At 31.7% G+C, this 13,048-nt stretch overlaps 1 pseudogene; it reads left to right on the top strand.

The window, feature by feature from the left end:
* Window positions 1-3,953: 3,953 nt before the first annotated feature.
* LOC149555154 (uncharacterized) lies at window positions 3,954-10,437 on the top strand (annotated as a pseudogene).
* The last annotated feature ends 2,611 nt before the right edge of the window (window positions 10,438-13,048 follow it).

Here is a 13,048-nt window from a genome sequence, read left to right as displayed (position 1 = left end):
GAGTAATGATTCTAGTGGGATAGGGGATTTAGTGGTGGTAGTATTGGAAGATTTGGTGGATTTGGTAGAGGATCACATTTTTCTAACATGAAGTCTTATAACTATTTTTAATTAGACCATCTTGCATATAGGTGTCCGAATAAGACATCATCCTCACAATAAGAAAAGAAGGTTACCTATGTACAAGAAGAAATAGTATTAATTCTCCAGAGGTGAACCAGATTCAAAGAGTGGTAAGAATCTCATGTTTAGGAAGGTGTTGATTAAATAATAGGTCGAGGAAGAATCTAAACAAAGGAGAGAATTGTTTGGGGTGAAATATAAGATTCTTGATAAAGTGTGCAAGGTAATAATAGACTTAGGGTCTAGAAACAATATTATCCTATAGGAGGTAGTTAACAAGCTAAAGTTAACCAAGATTCCCCATACTCACCCTTATAGGGTCACTTGGTTGAACAGGGGAGAAAATGTTCTAGTAAATGAGCATGGGTTGAATTTATAATAGGAGGGTATGAAGAAAAGATCCTATGTGATGTACTACTCATAGATACTTGTCACATGTTGTTAAGTAGACCATGGCAGTTTAACAAAGATGTCGTATGCCATGAAAATAAAAATGACTATACCTTCCAAAAGGATGGAGTAACTAAGAATATCCAATCTCTTGTGGATGAAGGGGAGTCTAAGGTAGAAAATTCTAATTTTTTGTTGATGATTCGAAAGGGTTTTTTCCATGACCTCAAAAAGGATGAGGGAATAGGGTTTTCCATTATGGTAAAACCTAAGGAGGAAGAAAAAGAAAAACAAGCATCTATGCCTATAGAAGTATGATGAAATCAAGGATATAGTAAGTGGTGGAGCTCCTACAACTTTAACTCCTCAAAGATAAATAACGCATCAAATTAATTTCATACTAGGGGCATCCCTTCCTAATAAGGAAGCATACAAAATTACTCCTAATTAGCACAAGGAGTTAGCAAGGAAAGTTCAAGAGCTACTTGATCAAGGCCTAATAAGGAAAAGCATAAGTCCGTGTGCAATCTTAGTTGTTTTGGCACCCAAGAAAGGGGATAAGTAGAAATTATGTACTAATTATAGGGAAATAAAAAAGGATAAAAATAAGATATAGATTCCCTATCCCTTGAATAGAGGATTTAATGGATTGTCTTTGAGGGGATAGGTATTTTTCTAAGATTGATTTAAAAATTGAGTATCACAAAATTAGAATGAAAGAGCGAGGTAAATGGAAAACAACCTTCAAAACCATAGAAGGTTTATATGGTTGGTTAGTTATTCCATTTTGGTTTTATGAATTCCCATAGAACATTCATGAGGTTAATGAATGAGTTGCTTACGGATTTTTTTTTTCTATTTGGATGATATATATCCTCATTTTTAGTGAAACAATAGAAGAGAACCTAAGACATTTTGAAATTATGTTGAGTATATTGCATGAGGAGAAACTAGCTATTAACTTGGAGAAAAGTGAATTCTTGAAATAGGAGATTATCTACCTTTGATTTTTGATCTCTCAAGGTAACCTAAATATGGATCCTAACAAGGTCAAAACAATTTTGAGATATCTCACTCCAAAAATAGCAATGGAGCTAAGTACTTTTTTTATAGATTATCCAAATTCTATAGAAAATTTAAAAGAGATTTTAGTGAAATTTTTGCTTCTATTTTAGACACAATCAAATGTGGGTTGAGAAAAAAATAGGTGGACTAAGGAATCTAAAAATGGGTTTGAGCTATTGAAATAAATGGTATCTACTCAACCTATTTTGGTTCTACATAGTTTTGATAAATTATTTATTGTGGAATGTAATGCAAGTAATGTGATAGTAGGAGTAGTACTTAGTCAAGAAGGGAGGAATGCAACATTTTTTAGTGAGTTTAGGTAAATTAACCTAAGAGAAGGTATTTTTCCTATGACCTAGAGTTATATGCATTAGTTCAAGCCATCATAAAATGGAGGCACTATTTACTTCCCAAAGCATTTGTGGTTTTTATTAATAGCCATGCCTTAAGTTTCATAAACACTTAAGATAACTTTAGCCATATACATATAAAGTGGATAGAATTCCTATAGGCCTAGACATTTACAATCACACACAAGAAGGGTTAGAGTAACGAAGTAGTTGATGCACTTAGTAGAAGATTTCTCATTGTTTAAGAAGTACATTTTTTAGAGTACTGGAGTTGAAAGATTTTGTAAGGACCTTTATAAATATGATGAAGACTTCTCAAAGGCCTATAAGGTATATGTTGAATTTAACAATCATTTCCATGGTCATTTTGCAGACTGCACACTAAAAAATAGATTGTTGTTCAAAGGTGGTCAGTTATGTGTACCTAGAGGGGCTATGAGGGAAAACCTCATTCAAGAAAAATACAATGGAAGCCTTAGCGTTCTTTTTGCCTCAATAAGAATCTTGAGTTAGTGTAGAGATTCTACTATTGGCCTAAAATGCAAAAGTATATAAGAAGATATGTTGAACAATGTATTGTGTATCAAAAGGACAAGAGTATAACTACAAATGTTGGATTAACAGTGGATTTGATAGTGTGTTTATAGTTGTTGATGAGTTCAATAAAATGAGGAACTTCATATTATTTAATGCTACTCATGATCTCACTTATATTGTTCTTCTCTTTTTCAAGGAAGTAGTAAGAATACTTGGATTTATATTAAGCATTTTTCTTCTATCAAGAAACTTTGAAGGTTTGCATGGAAGAATATGATGCTGCTACAATAATCAATCTTAGACCAATTAGATAGAAAATGTTGTCTTTGGTGCACAAGGACATTGTTCCTTTTGAAGTTTCTAGGTCTCCCTTTCTTTAGGTTTTCTTCTCAAAAGTCAAATCAAGTCTCGTAATTTACATTAGCATACTTATTTAGTTTTATGTATAGATTAATATATATTGTGAATTATTTATCAAAGTTAAGTAAATTCAAATTCAAAATCTCACATAAGAGATTCATAATTTACTATTATTGAATAAAGGATTCACATTTTCTCATTACTCTCTCCTTACCGGTAACATTACAGCAATTACAGGTTGAACGACTACAGTTTTAAAATAATAAATATACCTTTGAGATATGTTTGACTGTCATTACTATGTATAACAAATGTCCAATTATCATGTTGTTCAATACTATAAGTATCTATAAATGTTTTATTTTTTCCTTTTTTTTGTTATGAATTCATGTAAAATATACTTTAAACTCTAGAACACTATAAAATGGCTTCATTTTTTATAATTTATTGTTTAATAAAGTGTAATAAATGAAAGGTGATTCACAAGTAAGAAGGAAGACTAGTAAAAAGAGTTGTGAAAGACGTGTTAGATACTTTAAACATTACTTCTCTGAGCATCTTGTTCAACTCCAAATAGATATTTATGACCTACTTGAAAAATTAGATCTAGGCTCAAGGCATAAAATAGAGAAAGTGAGAGTCATTGGTATCGATGGTGTCAGTATAACCACATTGGAAAAAGCTATTTATAATAAAATTTGCAGTGGATTTGATGCTCGGTTCTTTGCAAAGAGAAATACTAGCCTTCTTGAATTGCAATAGGAAATTCTAAGCAGTCCGGTAAATTACCATAGAGAAGTTTCAAGTGGGGAGAAAGCTCTAATGAGAAACCAATTGTCAGGAGTTCGTACCCTTTTCATCTTGAACGATCTGAATGATGAAATCCACTTGGATGCAGTGAATGGAGATTGGTTTGGGCTAAGACTAACATATACTCAATCTTGCCAAGTTTAAAGTCTTTATTTTAACTTTCAGGCTTACAGGAGATAGCTAGATAGTTATTCGGGGATGTTGAGGTTCCTTGGTGGAAGCAAGTTTGGAATAAAGTTTCTTGGTCCAACTGCAATTTTTTCATGTGGCTAGTGGATCACAACTGTTGTCTTACGTGGGATAATATTTGTAGACATGGATTTCAGGGCCTCTCTTATTGTGTTTTGTGCGGTAATGGGGAGGATTTTTTCTCCTTTCTATTCTTTATTGCTCCTTTTCTACTCAGTTATGGCACCTTTGGTGGAGTGCTTGGGGTTGCTCTTGTAAGCATGATTCCTCTTTGCTTGAGTTCTAGACCTGCTTGGGTGATGCTCCCTCCAAGTCTTCTCCTCTCCATACTACTTGGATTGCTGGCCCATCATTCATTCTTTGGCATATCTAGCTAGACAGGAATCATTGAATCTTCCAAGATGTTCAAATTGATATTATGCATCTTTGGTGGAAGATCTCACATACTCTTCAAGAAATTATTTAAGTGAAGTGTGCGCTAGATGGGGGTATGGACCTGGTTGATCTTGTTATATGCAATCACCTCAATTTTCATCTTTAGGATGGGGTTGTAGCTCAATGGTATCAAAAAGTGCTCAGGCAGCCTTGATAATAGAGGAAAGGATGGGTGAATCAGGATGGGAATTGGACTCCTCCTTCCCATGTAGTTCTAAAAATTAACATTGATGGTTCTTCTCCAGGAGTCCAGGCCCTACTAGTATTGGGGGAGTGGCTCATTGTAGTTCTAGTGACGTTAAATTATTTTTCTTAGTGTATAATAAGGGTGATTACATTAACAATCTCATGGTGACGTTGGAATATGCTTGTGAAATATTTTGTAAAAATAAAAATTCTATTTCAATAATTTATGAAATCCTTTTATTTTTCAATATGTATCATTTTCAAAAAAAATATTATTATCTAATGGAAGAGAAAATTATACCAAATATAAATGTCATTTTGAATGAGAATTTTTTTCCAACTGTGCAACCTCAATCAACACAGTCCAAAGAATATGTGCCTTAACAATTTTTGAAAATAACACTTCACAGGGACACCATAGTTTGTAGACATTGCATTCTACAATTTTTTTCTAACTTAAATGTGTATTAGCTCCTACTGTGAGTGGAGTATTGGCTCAAACTTTAACAACCTAAGAAATGAAGTCTTACAACCTCTTTTGAAAGACAACAAAAGATAAGAACGCTCTATCCAAAAAATTGAATTCGCACTCAATTCACACTCAAAATTGATAGATCATGCTCCAAGAACATTTAACCACTATGGAGCACAATTTAACCAAACAACTAGTGACTTGGGTGCCACACAACCAGATTTCTCCATCAACACATTAGTTGTTCCTACTAAATATCAAATTAGAGGCAGTCACAATGTTTATGAACAAGGCATTCATGTGAATCTAGAAACATTTCAATTGGGTCTGCGTTGGACATTCTTTACATGGCAATCAGAACAAGGATGATGCAGGCAATTTGGAGTCTCCTTAGTGCATTGAAAGTAGAAATAGTATTGTTGAAAAAAATAAAAAATATAATTGAATTCAAGGTACTTTTAAATAAATTGTGTTTACAGCTTAAACAACATTATGCACTAAGGCTTAACTCCTAAGGCTAAAAGTATTAAATAGTCAAAGTTGACTCATTTTTCTAGATTTAATTTCTCCCTCGATGTGTGGTGCTTAAGGATGATTGGTAATTATAGTCCTTTCATGTGCTATGTAGACTTTGTAAGAGTATTGCTTTTGAACTTTAAATTTTAATTTTTTTCCTTGTACAAATTTTGATTTGAGTATTTAAAATCAAAAATTTTTTATGGACTTTAGATTTGTAAATTTTCGATTTTTAAAATAATATTTAACTTTTATTAGTTTAAAAATTTCCTAACTTTTGAGTAAACATAAATGGGATTTTTTTAGAGGAATTAAAACTTTCAATTTCAATTGCTTCATATAATATTTATTTTTTATTAGTTAGTTTTGTACTTAAACTTCTTATTATATTTTTATTATATTACACAAAGAAAGCTACATGTTTTAATCTTCAAAATTTATAAAGAAAGTTAAAGAGAAAATTTAAAAGTGATATTAATTTCATGAAGTGTTTGAATTTTAAAACATATTTTTTTAGTCATTTAATTTATATTTTTCTGACAAAACAATAATTGATATTATATTTCTTTTCTTTTCATAATATTATGACTATCAAGTGAAAATCCTAATATGTAAATCAAATCATAATAGATTCTAAATAATTTTTAACAATCATTGTGAGAAATAAATTGCAATTAATATTCATCTTGAAGATTCTAACCCAATATTGCTTCCAGTAACACTCACATTATTATGTCCTTGCCAATAACTTTAGGGCTTCAATGGTTTTCAGATGTGTTTTTAAATTAATTATTTATGTCTTGCATCTCATCCAAAACTACATTAAAGAGCTACATCACTCATCTTATCTCTATCCCTTATTATTCTTAACTAAATCATGCATCATTTGTTTTCTACTTTGATACTTTCATAAGGGCTCATTTGGTTGTTGGAATACAGATGGATTAGTCATTGAAAATTAAAATATCTATTTTTATTTTTCATTTGGTGAATGGAATGAGAAGGGGGAATAGGAATATGTATTCCCATTTTATCCCAAAATGAGCATATGTTCATTCCCAAAAATACCTGTTATTGGAATGGAGGAAAAAAAATTGGACCACCTTGATCTGTGCACTCTGTTCTTCCATCGAAGAAACCCGAATTTGATTACTCCCAAGTCTCTCCTTCAGCACAACTTTCATGTTCAACGTGGTTCCTTCTGCTTCAAATTCTTCACCACAACCTAGCGTTTATCATTACCCCAAACAAATTTCCACTGGGAGCTCTAGTAGGTCAGTAGTTCAGTTTGTTCAATGTCTCCTCCATTGGGAAGGTTTTTTATCATCTCTCTGGAGTGGAGATCGATAGAGGAAAGAGCGAAGAGTTGAAAGCTATTAACAATCACCATGTCGGTGCAGATCTTAATGATCTCACTTTGTTAGAATCTAAGTCTGTCGGGTATTGGTCTGGAGCTCAATTCGGACAACTCATTCTCAACAATGGACACATCATTCAGACCTGGATTGATTACAACCATCCAAGGAAGGAGCTTAATGTAACAATTACTAAGTTTTCTTTGTCCACAAAACCCATTGCTATCTTTGAAAAATAAAACTTTACTAAAGATTCTGCAAAAAGAAATGTACTTCATAGGAGCTACAAGAACCATGTTTGAAAAAAATTGCATCCTTGCCTAGAGTTTCAGTACAGTTGGCTCCGCACCAATCATAAACACATCAAATCTCCCATTTTGTTTTTGTTTGATTTCTCCACAACCATCATTCTTTTGACAAAGTTTTTGAGTTAGTGCATGTATCTTTGAAATTTAAACTAAATTCTCAATTAAATTTTAGATGAACCAAACAAGACTGGGATTGCCATTTTCCACTCCCATTCCCCATTTCCATTCCCCTTCCCATTTTCCATTCTAATTTCCTATTCCTATGCTTGCAACCAAACAAATCCTAAATATCCTTTCCCATTCCTCATGGTTGAAGATATATCCTTTAAAACTATAGATTCCCCTTTACCTTTACATATAAAATAAATTTTTTATGTCCTTATGTCTCCTCTAACACATTCTACACCACACATTTAATAATTTTTCTCTATTACTTTTTCAATAGGGACAAACCTTAAAATATACCACTAATAGACCTATCTTTTAGGAGATACATCCTCCTCATTCTGTAAGCACTTCTTGAGGATGGATCCATACACTCTAAATATGGTTCATTACTATATATATTCATTGCATTGGTTGGATAGGTCATAGATCAATCCCACTCATGTAGAAAACATAAATGTTATACTAGATAATGTGGACCACTAGTTGCTTGGGTATGAAGAATTACTTAATGAATGTAACCAATATTTTCTTGAGGCATAATCATGATATTATGAGTGTAAGTCTTTATTTAAATGTTTTGAGGGCCTTATTTAGAAATTTTAGACTTGTTTTGTTAATTGGCTTGTATTTAAGATGTGACTTTGAGATGAGTTAACTCAATAGCTAATAAGTAAACATTTTCTTTTGCAATTTCTCAATAAATTTTGGTTTGTTCTCCAATCTTAGAAAATATGAGTTTTGTTGACAATAGAAATTGGTCAAGGCTTGCACCTACACTTCTTAATGTATATTTTATGTCATTTGCTTGGTCTTTTTTTTTTAATCAACATTGCATCATAATTTCACTATGAAATTAACGTTGACCATTTAATTAAATTAATTGATTATGTCTTATTTTCTTGTCATTCCTTATTGATTTAATAATCCATGTAACTTTCTATCACTATTCTAAATAGATAGATGTCTCAATTTAATCTCTTTCTTTTGTTATCATTAATTTTTTGTACTAGAAAATATTATCTATTTCACTCCATTATTATAATCATGCTTCTTTGGTAAATAAACACATTTATTTATTTTCCCTTTTTCTCCATCTCACACAATCAAATTTATTGACCTATTTAATTGTCTAACTTATTAACAGGAGAGTGAAGTAGTAATTTTTAATTATTTATTACTCTCTATTTCTAACTCTGCTTCCTAATTTCTTTCCACTTCCCTCTCTTCTTTTAACTTCCCTTCGCTCCACCTCATTCTTCTACCTTTATTAGTTCACTCTAGACTTAACTTTTAATAAGTTTCCATTACCCTCTTTACTCATAGTTTGATGTTATTTATATTTAGAAGCAGCAAAAATGGAGGTTGACTGAAAACAACAAAAAGAGTTGAAAATCAGCTGCGAGTCAACACCATTAAACTAACCAAACCAACCCCCTTCCGTAATATCAAAAAAACAAATTAAGATGTTTCTAATTTCATGCCTTTGAGCATAGACAACAAAACTCATAGGCATTTAATATTAGGTTGTCCAATATTATTGTTGATCTATACTGTATTTCCAATACTTGTATATTGCAGTTCCCTATTATAATTGTTCATTGTCTGGCTAATTAAGTCTTTCCACTATCATTCTATGATAATCATTTCTTGCCTAGTATTTTTTATGTAGCATATGGAATGGACTCTGTGTAATTAACCTTTCTTGTTGTTGGTCTTAAATCTATATATTCGTGATACCAAGAGAGCAATGTATGATTTGGCTTCTATGATGATGATGATGACATGAATGCGTATCTGCACCTATCTGTGTTTTTACAATTCATTTCCTTCTGAAAGTATGATTCATTTCTTTTTACTCACCTTTCCATCTTTATATGCATAGATTCTTACAAAAATACCATCACTTGACCCTGTCTTGTTAGAGAGTTTGTGATGTTTAGAATTAAAGGATCTGGAATTTTCAAATCTGTCAAAAATAAGAGCTACAGAGCTTATCCTGAGAAAATATAATCTTTACATAAAACCAACACTATACATTTTGAATTTTACTAATTTTCTAGCCTTAATAAAAAATAATTAAAGGATCTTTTAGAAAATTAATTGTTGCATTAAATCAACATGACCCTTGCACCTGCAAGTACGTCCTGGTATATAAATGATACTGCTCAAAACTTCAATGCCTACAAGTGACTGAACCTCTTTTATACTCCATTCATATCTTCCCCTATCAAATAAGTCCAAATTTGCTCAGACAAGAGAAGTAAAAGAAGCCAAGAAGATATCCAGTACAAATGGCATGCTTATTTTTTATGGCCCATCCTTGGCAGCTTCATCATTGTTCTTGATTTACAAACTGGAAAACATTGGATCAGCAGGCCAAAATCTTCTCGCCCTTGCATTTGCTTTAACTATACACTTCCTTAAAAGAGAATTGGAGGCAAGTGTATATGATACTGCCTCTCTTCTCTTACTATTATTTTTCATTTTTCATTTATAGAATTGAAATCTACTGAAACCTGCTGCTTCAAATTTGTCATCTTCCCTAAAGAATCCTGAAGATTGAGAGTTCTATGGCAGTAGAAACAATGGTTTTGATGCATAAAATTCAATTTTTTTCATTTGGGTTTTTTTTAAACATAGAATTCTTCTTCTACCATGCGCTAAAAATCAATGTATATATAATATCATGGGTTTTGCAGGTCTTATTTCTTCACTGTTAATCTGGTGATATAACCCTAAGGCCCACTTTATTGATTTCAGTTACGTATTTCTTTCAAACTGTTAATCTTTTGTATGCCCAGCAGATCTCAGAGGGCTTGCAGCCACCGGCTTGGAACTTGATGTGGGTTGGAGTTGTGTTGTTTTGTGTTGGAATTGGAGGAAATTTTTATCTTGATTATCTCTTGTCAAGGCTCAGAAAGGATGGGAAAAGAGGGTATGTAATTCCTAGTGGAGGTTTGTTTGATTTGGTGGTCTACCCACATTATCTATTTGAGATTGTTGATTGGATGGGATTGGCCGTCACCTCTCAAACTGTCTACAGCTGGGTTTCTGTGTGTTGGACAGTGTTGTACTTGGTAGGTAGAAGCTATGCCACGAGACAATGGTATTTGCACAAGATTGATAACTAACCCAAGAAAAGAAAAGCGCTTTGTCCTTTCATATTCTGAATCTTGTAATTTGGTTGAAATATTATTTTGCTTTAAATTTGAAACAGCTTTTTTCATTCCTTACATTGTCATTGTCATTCCATGTTTAATAGTAAATAGCAACAGCAATCCTATAAAGTGTAATGGCTAGGCTGATAAAAATATATAATTGTATAAAATATTAAAAGGGGAGAGAATATTTTGAGTAACACAAAAGTTATCTTATATTATAGTGTCTTTGGACATACAATTTATCCAATTCTGAAGGACATACAATTTATCTAATTCAGAAGGACATGTAATTTAAATATTAAGATGCATAAATTCGTTAACTCAATATATTGGCCATACATAATACATTTTTTATGTTCACTACCAATGTTTCCTTGATACATATAGTTGTATCGAAGACCTAAATAACAATAGCATTCACAAAGAAAAAGGGCATATGCCAATATTTCCAAAGAAGTCACCCAACAAACTTCTATGATAAACCTAAAAATGGTGGCATGCAATAGTAAAAGGACAACAAAAAACAAGATCTAGGTTGTATTTTGATGATTTGTTTCCTTTCCATTGTGGGAAAACTATATTCTTTGTTTGAGATTGTTAACGATAGAATGGTTATGATAATAAGAAACATTTGTACTTGCTTCAATGTTGTTGATCTCTCTTCTAGGGGTGAATAGTTAAAGAAGATGAGTTTAAGAGAACCCTTTTCATGATAAAAAAAACTTTGATTATCATACACTTGTCGCCTATCTATGGTAATAAAAATCCTTTCAATAACCTCTTTCTCAAATTTTGAGTAAATTAATATAGCATAGAGCAAAACTATTTGCATAATAATTTATTCTTTATAGCAATTCAAGCTTTCAACATAAATAATTTGAATCTCACTATTGATTATTGCCAATGAGTACAATCTATAGCTTTCTTCGTGATCAAAATGCAAAGAAAATATTACAACATTCAAACATAGCAAGTTTCCACAATCCATAGTTGTTCTTAAAATGGCTGCATTTTTTTCTCCTTTAGCTTTCTCATCCAAATTATGGATCAAAAAGTGTGAATTGAAATCTCCATACAAGTAAAAACACTCTATCATTCTAGAAGTGCGGAAGATAATGACAACTACTATGGTATATGTTACCTATATAACCTAATATACAAGGTTAATTTGGGAATATAAGATTATTCATCCCTAGAAACTATTTCATAATTTCAAATGTCATGCATGGGACAAGGTATCTAGTGTTGTTCTCTTAGAATTGTAGTGTTAAACCATAGAATAATGTATACAATCTATTAATAGTCAAAAGAAAATAAAAGAAATTCAATGTCATAACTTTGTATCATTTCTACAAGGTGCCTTAGGTCCCTTACTTGCACTCCATTGAAAGTTGATACCTAAAAATATTTATCAAGAATATCTAAAGAGTGTGAATCACCAACAAAGCCATATTACATAGATAATTTAAACAACCAACTAAAGAGATGTTATCAAATATAGAATTTCATTTGTCACTTTTGTACCTACATATTGATGGTCCAATATACTCATAAACAATATTTATGTTTGTCAAAAGTACCCATAATTATAAAAAGTCATGTTTCTAAGTGATCCAAACTTTAAGAAAGTAGTAAACATCCACCTGCATCAAAAATTTAGCAATTGAATGCATCTTTTGAAAGTGGTAAACCAAGAAAGCACCACTAACTATTCATCTTCTACTTCAGCCACTAAATGTAAAAGCATGTGCAACAATTTTATTGGTGTGTTATAGTGATAAGCACCATCCTCCTCTGTGTAACATGCTTTTATGATGAAATATTCCTAGGATGTCGTGCAAATAGGCAATTTCCAACTTGAGGTTGGGACCTCCATTAAGGCTTGCAAAGGCTATCACAAGGCTCTTCTCCCCATCCTCCAATGGTTCTCACAAATGCCTTCTCAATGCACTAAAAACATCATTGAGAAGCATCTATTTTTTGTTGTTATATCTTGCAAAATGATTGATATTGTGTGTAGTGAGGACATATTCAAAAAAACACTACTATGTCTTGTTACTAGTACTTTTTGAACTATTACAAATTACATTATATCAATAAAACACATCCTAGGAAGACTGTAATTATATTCTATATAGTTTTATATGAGCTGATTATCAATGACACTATTAATAGTTATTTTGGTTTGTAATTTGGGCTGCAAAAGACACTTTTATTTATGTTCTCAATACTCATCCTTTATAAGGATGTGGAGCATCTCATCAAATTTAAGCATTATAATAATTAATTATTATTATTTAAAAAATAATAATCATTGTATATAAATAAAAAATTTGTGTTTTGGCAATAGAACATACAAGATTGAATCTTTCTTGTGCTCAACCATGATTTTAAAATGCCTCAGTTTATTAGTTTTTAGTAACTAACAAATTGATGTCATAGTTCCATAGATCATTATGATTAAGAAACAAGGATCTAATTTATTTGGAACAAAAAAATCCAACATAATTGCTTTAGGAAAATTTCTAGTCATGTATTGGGTGCTTATAATGTTTTTGAAATCAAAATTATCCAAAACAAGGGGGTTGACCCAAGAAGAACAACCATTAGATACAACACA

This window comes from Cupressus sempervirens, chromosome 5 (genome assembly GCF_028749045.1).
Source record: "Cupressus sempervirens isolate cs-2001-9-10 chromosome 5, ASM2874904v1, whole genome shotgun sequence".
In the NCBI taxonomy this organism is placed as follows: Eukaryota; Viridiplantae; Streptophyta; class Pinopsida; order Cupressales; family Cupressaceae; genus Cupressus; species Cupressus sempervirens.
This window is presented reverse-complemented; position numbering and strand designations above follow the sequence as displayed.